Source organism: Crocodylus porosus, unplaced genomic scaffold (genome assembly GCF_001723895.1).
Source record: "Crocodylus porosus isolate Cpor-Errol unplaced genomic scaffold, CroPor_comp1, whole genome shotgun sequence".
In the NCBI taxonomy this organism is placed as follows: Eukaryota; Metazoa; Chordata; order Crocodylia; family Crocodylidae; genus Crocodylus; species Crocodylus porosus.
The window spans coordinates 38,535,241-38,546,244 of record NW_017728947.1 but is presented as its reverse complement, the minus strand read 5'-3'; positions in this window follow the sequence as shown (position 1 = coordinate 38,546,244).

Here is an 11,004-nt window from a genome sequence, read left to right as displayed (position 1 = left end):
CATGGCCAGCACCAGGTCCAACAAGGCATCTCCCCTGGTGGGGCTGTGCACCTCCTGGGTTAGATGGAGGTCCTGCATTCTGGCTAGGAACCTACGTGAGCGGTCAGACCTGGGTGATTGCTCTTCCCAGCAGATGTCTGGAAAATTCAGATCACCCATGATGACCACGTCCTTTGACCTAACTACCCCCGTGAGCTGACTTACGGATTCCTAGTCTAGCTCTTCCCCTTGGTTGGGTGGTCTGTAGTAGACCCCCACCATTAAATCTCTTTCCCCTCGACTGCCTTGTATTCTAACCCAGAGCACTTCAGTGTGTCCCTCCTTTGACTCTGTGCTACCTAATGAGGATGTGTATTCCTCCTTAATGTAGAGCACCAAACCCCTGCCTTTCCTCCCTGTCCTTTCCCTCCTGTACATCTTATAGCCCTTGATATTCACTGCCCAGTCATACTTTGGGTCCCACCACGTTTCAGTGAGCCCCACTATGTCTGGGTTGGTGTCAGCTAGCAAGAGGGTAAATTCCTCCTGCTTGTTTCCCATACTATGAGCATTTGTGTAGAGGCATTTTAGGCCTGCTGTGGATGTGTGCACTGGCCCCCTAATCTCAGCATTGACCTGGCCCCTGTTGCTTACCTGTGTATATGTTCCGCTCGTCGGTCTAGGCTGGGCTGTACTTGTGATTGCTGCTTGGTTTAGTGGTACAAGGCTTCCTCCTGCCTCGTCTTCCCCTTCCCCCAACGAGCCTAGTTTAAAACCTGCCGGAGGAGATCTGCCAACCTAGAAGAGAACACACGCTTACCTTTAGGAGAAGGGTGGAGCCCATCCCATCCGAGCATGTCTCTTGTTGTGATGTGCGGGTCATCGTCAAGGAAGCAAAAGCCTGCCTCAAGACACCATTCCTGAAGCCACCATTTGGTCTCTGTGATACACGTTTCATGCCATCTTCCACGTCTGCTAGTAACACATAAGAAAATACCACCTGTGCACCTGTCTCCTTCAATACGCCCCCCAGAGTGTGGTAGTCCGCATCAATATGTTTTATTAGACCAACTAAATAGTTGGAAAACAATTATTAAGCAAGCTTTAAGGTTCAAAAACCCTTCATCAGGCTAAGGAAGTTTCAGCAGTTGGTGTGTGCTCTTTATGGATGGAATGAAAAGTAAAGCAGCCAAGGCTGGGTTGGTATACATATAAGACAAGCAGTCAGTGAAAATGTAGATTGAGGAGTCAATGGGTGAGAGACAGGCTTGGTGTGGGGGAAGAGAAGGGGGATGAATAGTGGAGAAGTACCTGGGAAGTCAGCTGTCATGCAGGTTATAATGTGTCATAAATCCGATGTCTATACTTAGTCCATGATTTTTAGTATCCAGGAGGCTGATGAAGTGGAGTTCATAGGCTTATTTCTGGAAAGTGTTTTGTAAGTTCTTTTTGAGGATCAGGACTGAGAGATTGGAGAGAGAGTGGTTTTCTTGTGGGAAATGTGCTCCCCACAGGTAATTGGGTATTCCTGTCTTTGATAAATTTCTGGTGTGCGTTCATTCTGGTGTGCACTTGTTGTTTGGTCTCTCCTACGTATTTTGCATCTGAGCATTTGGTGCATTAGATGAGATATATTACAGTTCTGGAGGTGCATCTGTAAGATCCAGGAATGCTGATAGCTCTGTTGTGGGGTGTAGTAATTGTGGGAGTGGTAGAGATGTGTTGGCAGGTTTTGCATTTTTTGTCATGGCATGGACTGGATCCATTTGGTGTGTTCTGGGTCTGAGGGAGTTTGCTTCTGGTGATGAGGTTGGCAAGGTTCAGTGCTTGTTTGAAAGCTAGGATAGGTGGCTCTGGGAAGATCTCTTTAAGAATAGGGTCTCTTTCTAATATGGGTTGCAATTGTTTGAGGATTTTCTGTACAGGTTCAAGGGAGGGGTGATATGTCATAACTAGTGGTGTACAATTAATGGGGGGTTTTCTTCTGTACTGCAGCAATTCTTCATGTGGTATCCGGGTGGCTCTTTCAAATGTGCGATCTATCTCTCTGGAGGAGTGTCCTTGCCTTTTTAAGATTGGTGAGGTGGCAATCCGGGGTGTTCTCTTCAGCATAAATTCGGTGTATCTGAGGGCTGGGCTGTATATCACAGCTTTTTTGGTGTGTTTAGGGTGATTGCTTATTCTGTGCAGATATGTATGTTGGTCTGTGGGTTTCTTGTATAACATAGTCTGTAACTTATTCTGGATGCTGATCATCGTATCTAAAAAGGAGATGTTGGTGCTGGAGTATTCAAGAGATAGTTGGATGGAGGGATAGTGATTGCTGAATTTCTGATGGAACTCAATCAGAGATTCCAGGTTTTCAGTCCAAATGATGAAGATGTCATCAATATATTTTAAGTATACCAAAGGTTTGATGGTGCAGTTCTTGAGGAAGTCTTCTTCCAGGTGGCTCATAAAAAGGTTGGCATACTGTGGGGCCATTTTGGTGCCCAGAGCTGTTCCCATGGTCTGGAGGAAGTGCTGGTTATTAGAAGTGAAACTGTTGTGTGTGAGGATGAAGTGTGTAAGATCAGTAATATCTTTGGGTCTGTATTCTGAGTTGTAATCTTGTTCCTGTAGATATGTAAGTCAGGTTTGGACGTCATCATGCTGTGGGATGTTGATATATAGGCTGGTAATGTCCATGGTGGCTAGGAGGATGTTGCTGGGAAGGTGGTTTGTGTTTTTAAGTTTCCGTAGAAAGTCTGTAGTGTCTTGGACAAAACTTGTTCTGTGGGTGACAAGTGGTTTTAGGATTGATTCAACGAAACCTGATATTCTTCAGTTAGGGTCCTGTGGTTGGATATGATAGATCTGCTAGCGTTCTCTTATTTGTGGATTTTAGGAAGCATGTAAAAAGTACCTGGCTTAGGTAGTGGGGGGATCAAGGTCTCTAGTTTTTCTTGTAGTCCTGTTGGAAATGATTTGATGGTATTGTTGAGTTTCTTGGTGAAAAGGAGAGTAGGATCTTCTTGTAGTTCTTTGTAGTAGGTGGTGTCAGAGAGTTGACTGTTGGCTTCCTTCCACCCAGCCTGTCTCCCACCCCTTGACTCCTCAGTCTACATTTTCACTGACTGCCTGTCTTGTACTCATACCAACCCAGACTCTGGCTTCTTTACTTTTCATTCCATCCAGGAAGAGCACACACCAACTGCTGAAACTTCCTTAGCCTGACCAAGGGTTTTTGAACCCGAGAGCTTGCTTAAATATTGTTCTCCAACTATTTAGTTGGTCTAATAAAAGATATCAGATTCATCCAAAGAACCGTGTCTGCCTATGTCCTTAGACCAACATGGCTACAACCTACACCCCTGATATAGATGTAGTTTTTCACATTGAGCAATTGTACTTGTTTTAGTCTGAATGCAGATGAGCATAGCATACCAAGGAAGAAATGGGTTTAAATGGTGTCATTCTCTTGTTAATGGGACAGTTCCTTAAGAATTCCCATTTTAAAGGTATAGGTAGACAAACGAAGAGGTAAAAGTGGGCATGATTATAACCCCACGGTAACTAGCATAAGCTATTGGAATTTAGTTTTTATCTGCCACAGTGTGAAACTGTGAACATGGGGAAATGAAGTTATTACAGAACATCTAACGTGGTAAATCCTTGTTCCCTTTTGCCTTATGGTAACTAGTTTATCTACCTTTATCATGATCTCCTCAATTCCTTCTAGAAAACAGAAGCTCGGCATCCTACAAGAATAGAAATTATGTGAATCAAAAGACCTGGGGAAATGTGAACAAAACCAAAATTTTTCTTCAGAGGAATAAGTAGGCAGTTTCATGCCCTTAGGCAGTGGTAGTGCATGAACAGTGGCCACTGCTGGGCTGCCACTGGAAGAGAAAGAGTGGTGGGTTCCAATTCCCTTCTCCCACCCGAAGTCGGCATTTGGGCTAATGCCCCTCTCTGCCTGCTTTTATTATGTGTCCTCAGCAAAAGCGAAGCAATTACCACAAAACCCAACAAACTAACAAGCAAACAAACCCCCCCAAAAACTCCAACCGCTTTTCAGCTACAAGTGTTCTCTGGATTCAACCTGAATTTAAAAATTGATTTCTTTTCCAGGGCTAGGTACAGACATTCAAAAAGCCCGAGGCAGAATCTAAATTATGCTGTTTTCTGTAAGCAGCATAGTTTAGATTGGTAACAAAAAGAACACACATTCATCCTTTGGGAGGTTCAGGGGGAGGGAAGGGGCAAATCTTAGACTGGGTTCTGCCATTTTTAAAGCAGTCTGTATGTGCCGAACTTCTGTTATGGGTATAGACTGGTCTTGTGCACTGAACTTGTGTTCTGTTATGGGAATAAACCAGTTTCAAAGTGCTTATGTAGGTAAAAGTATAATGTCTGTACCTGGCTCAGAACTTTTTCAGCAAGTATACTATTTCTCAAAAATATTTGCCAAACTCTACTCAGCAGCAGTTTTCAAGGAGGACTGAGTTTTCAAGGAGGACTGAGTTGCCCTGCTCAGTACTCTAGTGGCTTTTACAAACAAAATATTTTCTACTTCTAAGGACATTTGAGCTTCCCAAGTCTGTTCTGGTTGCAGATTCAGAAGTTTATATTATTACTGAGTTGTTCAGTGTAAGCAATGTAACATTTTGTGCATCAGTTGGTGAAGTTCACATTCATGGAAGATTCTGTCTCTATTTTTTAATTAAAAAAAAAATCTGCTCATTTTTCCCTTGCTGTCCAACACTGTCAATTCAAGACAAGTGAAGGACGAACATTTATCAAGGCGGCCAAATTAGGCACCAGTTTGTAAGCTTGCTTTAAAATCTTGTTTAATACGCTTGACTGAAATGCAGCCTTTTAAACTGAATTTTATTGCTATTTCCTGCTATTCTGTTAGAATTAAATGCTTATTCTGAAGACCAGGGTTTTTTTTCAGCATAATAAATGAGGATTGGCTGTTCAGTTAATACACTGCATACTTAATATTAGTGCAGACGCTAAAGTCCAACTTATATGGAAGCATTTCTGAGTTGTAGTCACTTTTTCCCCTTCTTTCCTCCCCACCTCTTTAATGGAAAGGTTTCTGGTTACATTCAAGACCTCCAGATTATGCCACCTTCTTGGATTGTTTTTCTCCTCTGGTTCCACCCCCAACTTCAACTCCTTTTCTTGATAATAGCCTGGATCGTGGGTGATGATGAACACTCACAGCTCCCGTTGAAATAGGTAGTATTCCTATCTTGGAGTGATGTCAGTAATAAAATAAAAATAAGATAGTTATTTTTTTAACTCCAGATGAGCACTTGCTTTGATTTTCCTGGACAGAAAGAACTGTCTTCCTAGACCTGCTATGTTCTCCACGAGGGAAGGTTCAACTCTGTCTTTCATTGTACCCAGCAGCATAGTTTATTTCCTCTTGCTATCTCACTTTATATTCATAGAATCATAGAGTACAAGGACCGGAAGGGACCTATAAGATCATCAAGTCCAGTACTCTGTCATGGGCAAGAGGTAATTGGACTCAAATGAGCTCAACAAGGTGCCTGCTCAGCCTCCTCTTGAACACCTCCAGGGATGGTGACTGCACTATCTCTGTTTGCAGTGTGTTTCAGATTCTAGACACCCGCACAGAAAGAAAAGTTTTTCCTTATGTCCAGTCTAAATTTTTCCCCAGCTAGCTTGTGTCCATTGAACTTTGTCTTCCCAAAGAGTGCCTTTCTTAAGAGTTTCTCCCCTAGATCGTGGTGTTCACCGCTGATATGCCTGTAGGTGGCTAACAGGTCACCTCTCAGTCTTTTCTTACTCAGGCTGAACAAACCCAGTTCTCAATGTCTCTCTTCATAGGGCCTTGATCATGTGGGTGGCCCTTCTGTGTACCCTTTCAAGCTTATCCACATCTTTCTGATTCATTTAATCAAAACTGGTTGCCCATCTTTAATTCTCACCTTTTGATTCCAGAAAATGTCAATTAGACATCTATTAGAAAATTTGTCCAGTATTAGTTCAAAATCCACTTTCTAGGGATGTTTTTTCCCCTCTTCACTTCTTTAAAAATAAATGTTCTGCTGTCATTTTCTGAAGGCAGTGGCCTTTGGAAGAGTTATCCATGCATTTGATATTGAGGGCTCAGCTCCCACATTTCCAAAAGAGAGATCATAGTGTTGTAGGAGGAGAGAGCCTTTTTATAATTGCATGTCATATTGAGGAATGGAGGGGGCTCCTGAAAGGTAAGGCTTTGCCTTTTATTGCTAGCAAACTAGTTTCATACCTATCTTTATCCTGTCAAAGCTCCTTCAGCATTTTACACTAGTACTTCACTGGCAGGAAATCCCACTTTATATATGATGAGACCTTAAGAGCCACCCTGAATAAAGTGTGTGGTGTGTGTCTCTTCAAACACGGAGGAAGTGCAAGTAAGTTTTTTCTGACTAATCAGTGTATTTGTAGTTCTTTTTCTTTGTTAAGACTTGACGCACTGATATTTTGATGCTGGCTCTGGGTGTCTAATCATAAGAAGAGCCTACAAGGCAAAGCGGAAGTTGTTAAGAGAACTGCTACTGAATCTGCTATCAAGTTTAGGATAATCCTAAATTTCTTTAACAAGTTCCAGATCCAATTTTTTTAGCTTAACTAAGAATTATTTTCAACATCTGAACTATGTCTAAAAGTTTAAAAGATTTTTGCAAAAGGATATAAACATGTACATTGACAATCTTGGTTTCCCTTAGCAGGCTGGATTACAAAAAGAAAAGGAGCTTGCCCTTGAGACAGCATTGAAGAAGGCTAAATGAAACTTATGGTTATCATAGTATCATAGTGCTTAGGGTCGGAAGGGACCTAAACAGATCATCAGGTCCAACCCACTGCCCCAGGCAGGAATGGGTGCCGGGGATATATCACCTGGGATGTCTGCCAAATATCTGTCCAGCCTCCTTTTGAAGACCCCCAAGGTATGAGAGAGCACTGACTCACTTGGGAGCCCATTCCAGAGCCCGGCAGCCCTAACTGTAAAGTAATGTCTCCTGATGTCCAGCCTGAACCTTCTCTCTAGCAATTTGGGGCCATTATTCCTAGTAACCCCCGGTGGTGACTGGGGGAAACAGAGTCTCACTCAAATGTCTCTGGCTTTCCCTGGTGAGTTTGTAAACAGCCACCAGATCCCCTCTCAGCCTTCTCTTGTGGAGGCTGAATAGGTTCAGGCCCTTTAGCCATAAGGCTTGCCCCGTTGCCCCTGGACCATGTGAGTGGCCTTCTTCTGGACCCTCTCAGTGCTAGCCACATCCCTCTTGAAGTGCGGCACCCAGATCTGCATGCAGTACTCCAACTGTGGCCTGACCAATGCCACGTAGAGGGGAAGGATCACCTCCCTGGACCTGCTTGTGATGCATCTGTAGATGCACGACAAGGTGCAGTTAGGCTTACTGACCACTTCCTTGCATTGGCGGTTCATTCATCCCTTTCTACCACTCTGTTGACAAGAAGGGTGTTCCCCAGCCTGTAGGCGTGTTGCTGGTTCCTTCTCCCTAGATGCAGCACCTTGCACTTGTCTACATTGAATTCCATCCTATTCTCATCCACCCACCTCTGTAATTTGTCTAGATCTAGCTGGATTCTGCCCCTCCCCTCCAGCGTGCCCATCTCACCCCACAACTTGGTGTAGTCAGTGAATTTGGACATAACTTTGGACAGGTTATGTTTTAGTTGAGATCATTATGAGTACAATATTCATTTTGAAGATCATTATTCCTGCCATTCCCATTGCACTGATGGCTACCGCGGCATTACTAGACTGTAGAATAATGGTCTTGATATAGAAATGAGGAGCTTAAAGAAACAAGAGGGCAAACTGGGCAGTTTTTTAAATGAAAATTAAATATTGAAATTGAATATTAAAAATAATATTGGTTTCAGATAAAAGTGAATTGATTTAATCATTTTCAAGGTTCTTTTAAAACAAAATCTTATAAAAAGATGCCATTTTTAGTTTGAGTCAGCATATTTTCCTTGCAGTTGGTCAGAATCTGATGTCGGGAATCTTGCCTCATTAATTCAGATACCGGCAACTTAACTTCACTTCTGCCCTCCTAACATGCCATTTTATACTGACCAAAAAATATTCTCAGAACTATTCAATCAGCACCCAAATGTTCCATTCTGACTTCTGTAGAGGGGTAGCAATCAATAATCAAATGTGATCTCTCTCTCAGAAAGCTGCCAATGAACTACCCTGTCAAAAGAGATGGTTGAAATATTTTGAATAAAAAATAATTTTATCAGAAATTATCTTTGAAAAGCACTCTGTCTTGCAATAACTTCCCCCTATTTTTCAGATATTTTTTGTTTACAAAAAATTTTGTGACATTTTTATAAAAACAGAGTGAAATTTCTATTGAAAATAGGATTGCAGTTGCTCTCAGAGCTTTTGTGTTTGGTTTTTGTAAATGCAAAATCATGGCTTCTGGTGTCTTGTTTGTTTGTTTGTTTGTTTTTCCAGGCTTATTCTCTCCCAAAGCTGTACCTGTGACACTACTTTTCTTACGTTGGATAGACCCATTGAATTACTGTTTCTGATTCATTCTATCCACAAAAAAAAAATACCCTTCAGTAGCTCATATGAAACAAGCTTCTGGATGCATACGTCAAAAAAGCTCCAACTATAATTTAATCTCATGTTGTTTTTTTACTTTATGTATTACGGCAAAAAAGCTCCAACTATAATTTAATGTAATGTTGTTTTTTTACTTTATGTATTCTTTAGGAATAAAGTAAAATTCTCAGGGTTGTACACCCAACATTTTTACACTAACCTGACCTGTATTTACCTCAGGGTAAACAAAGAATGTTATACTATGGGGCCTGGCCCCTTTAAAACTATCTAGAATTCAAGATAGAGATACCCAGGTAAAAATAGTAATAAAATTGTACCTGTGTCACATATCCTGGGGTAACCATTTGCTAAATACAAACAGACTTTTACCTGCTCTCTGTCACCTGGTGGTAAAATACTGAGTAGTAACTACTGTGCCACCTCTCCCAGGATAGTTGGTCATCTGTCTACTCTGGATCCCAGGACAACTTACAAAGTTGTACAAAGCTGCCATAAATTGCACTTTTGTTAACATGTAAAATGTAGGGACCTACTGAAATCGAAGAGGCAAGCGGCCAATTTCAAAGGCTGATCTGGTGGCTGGCTGCCATTTTCATGGCCTTATCATAATGCCTTGTCCCTCCCTCCACCTCTGGCTAAAGGGTCCTGGTGGCCTCGCTACTGATTGGCTAGGAGGACTTTCCATCAAGTGGCCCTGCCCCTTGCTGCTGATTGGCAAAGAGGGGTGAGGCCATGTGATAGGCAGCCCTCTCAGCCAATCAGTGGTGAGACATAGGTACCATGTTGGCTAGTCCCCTTTGTGCCTGCGGCTTCCCCTACCCCAGCAGGCTGTGAGGCTGGGCCACAGCAGCCATGAGAACTGCTGCCTCCCACTTGTATTTTCTAGAGTAGAAGCTGTGTGTTTCCCTACAAAGCCTCTGGAAATTAGTCTTAATTTCATTTAATATTTAATTTTTAGTTAGTTTTTTTTAATCACACAAATTTCACAAACAGTGCCTGATTTTACAGATAATGTCTGATTTTTCCGGTTTGCGACTTGCGTTGGTCCTTAGTAATATGTATCCAGGCCCTTATTCTTTTAGTTTCTTATGCTGCACCCATCGTATTGCATTTAAGGGAGCTCTTAGCAGAAAAATTTAAAGATTAAATGGGCATGGAGAATGAAGCTTTTAATTCGAAAAGAGCACGTCTTCATGTCAAGCTTGAGAGATGTTAAAACATCCTTAACCTGTTTAGATTGCCATACTGTAGCTGAACTCTGATAAATTAAGGGACTGGAGCAGGGTTTTCAAATATGAAATCACCTTGCCAATGTCCATCTTCTATCTCTTTTGTGGATCCTCAAAGGACTTCAATCTTTTGTGTTGGTAATGCAAGACCTATAACTAGCAAAAAAATTAATACAAACTCTCTTATTCTAGAGTGCATATGAGCCACATTCATTCTTAACAATATATTTCTATCACACGAAATGCTGGATAGAATTCTTGGGGTCATATATGTAACCATGTACACTGAAACAGTTCATTTTTTGCAATACCAAAATGCATTAACTGAGAAATGTTTCTCTCCATTAAACTTCTGTAATTACCCTTCTTCCCAGAATCTCTCCCATTTCTCCTCATTCTTCCATGCTGTCCATCTCTCCTTTTCTTCCATTTCTGTATAGCCTGAGGGGCCAGCTTCATTACTCATTCTTGACTCATTCAGCCTCGGTGTGAGAGAATTTTCTCCCCTGCTTCTAGAACAGTGATTCTCAACTAGGGTGCCATGGCACTATAGGGTACCTTGTGACCCCTTTAAGGATGCTATACAATGATTCACAGGATAAACCCAGAGTTTTCAAATAAGAATCAGTAATGTTAAAAACCTTCTGACCTGTTATGGTCTGAGTTCTTTGTAATAGGCAAATTGCTCTATTATTTTGCTGTAGACAAAAAAAATGAGTGAAAGCATTTTCTGAGTTTATAAATGTTTACCATTAGTGTCCAAGAAAGCTACTTTTTTGACTCCCCCCGCTTTTGGCTGTCACTGCTGAATAAGGATATGCAATGCTAAGCGATGCATTATGAACTCCTTTCTTATTGTGTATTTATAATTCATTGAATTCAGTGGCTGTGAATATAACATTTTTTCTGTAATACATTTTAACTCTGTACTCAATGCAGCATCACCAAATGCACATTGGTTAATCTCACAAAGAATATTGCAGTATAAACTATAGACTATAAATATAATTTTTATCAATTATTTACTATTTATTTAATGGGGTTCTTTTTCAATGACATTCATCACTACAGTCAATAATAGCTGTTAGATCTCTGAAAGGAACAGGAAAATCATCCAAGTCATTTCTGCATATGAAGCTCTGAGAGAATAACTATAGTCAAATATCCAGAGGGCTGGAGCATCCT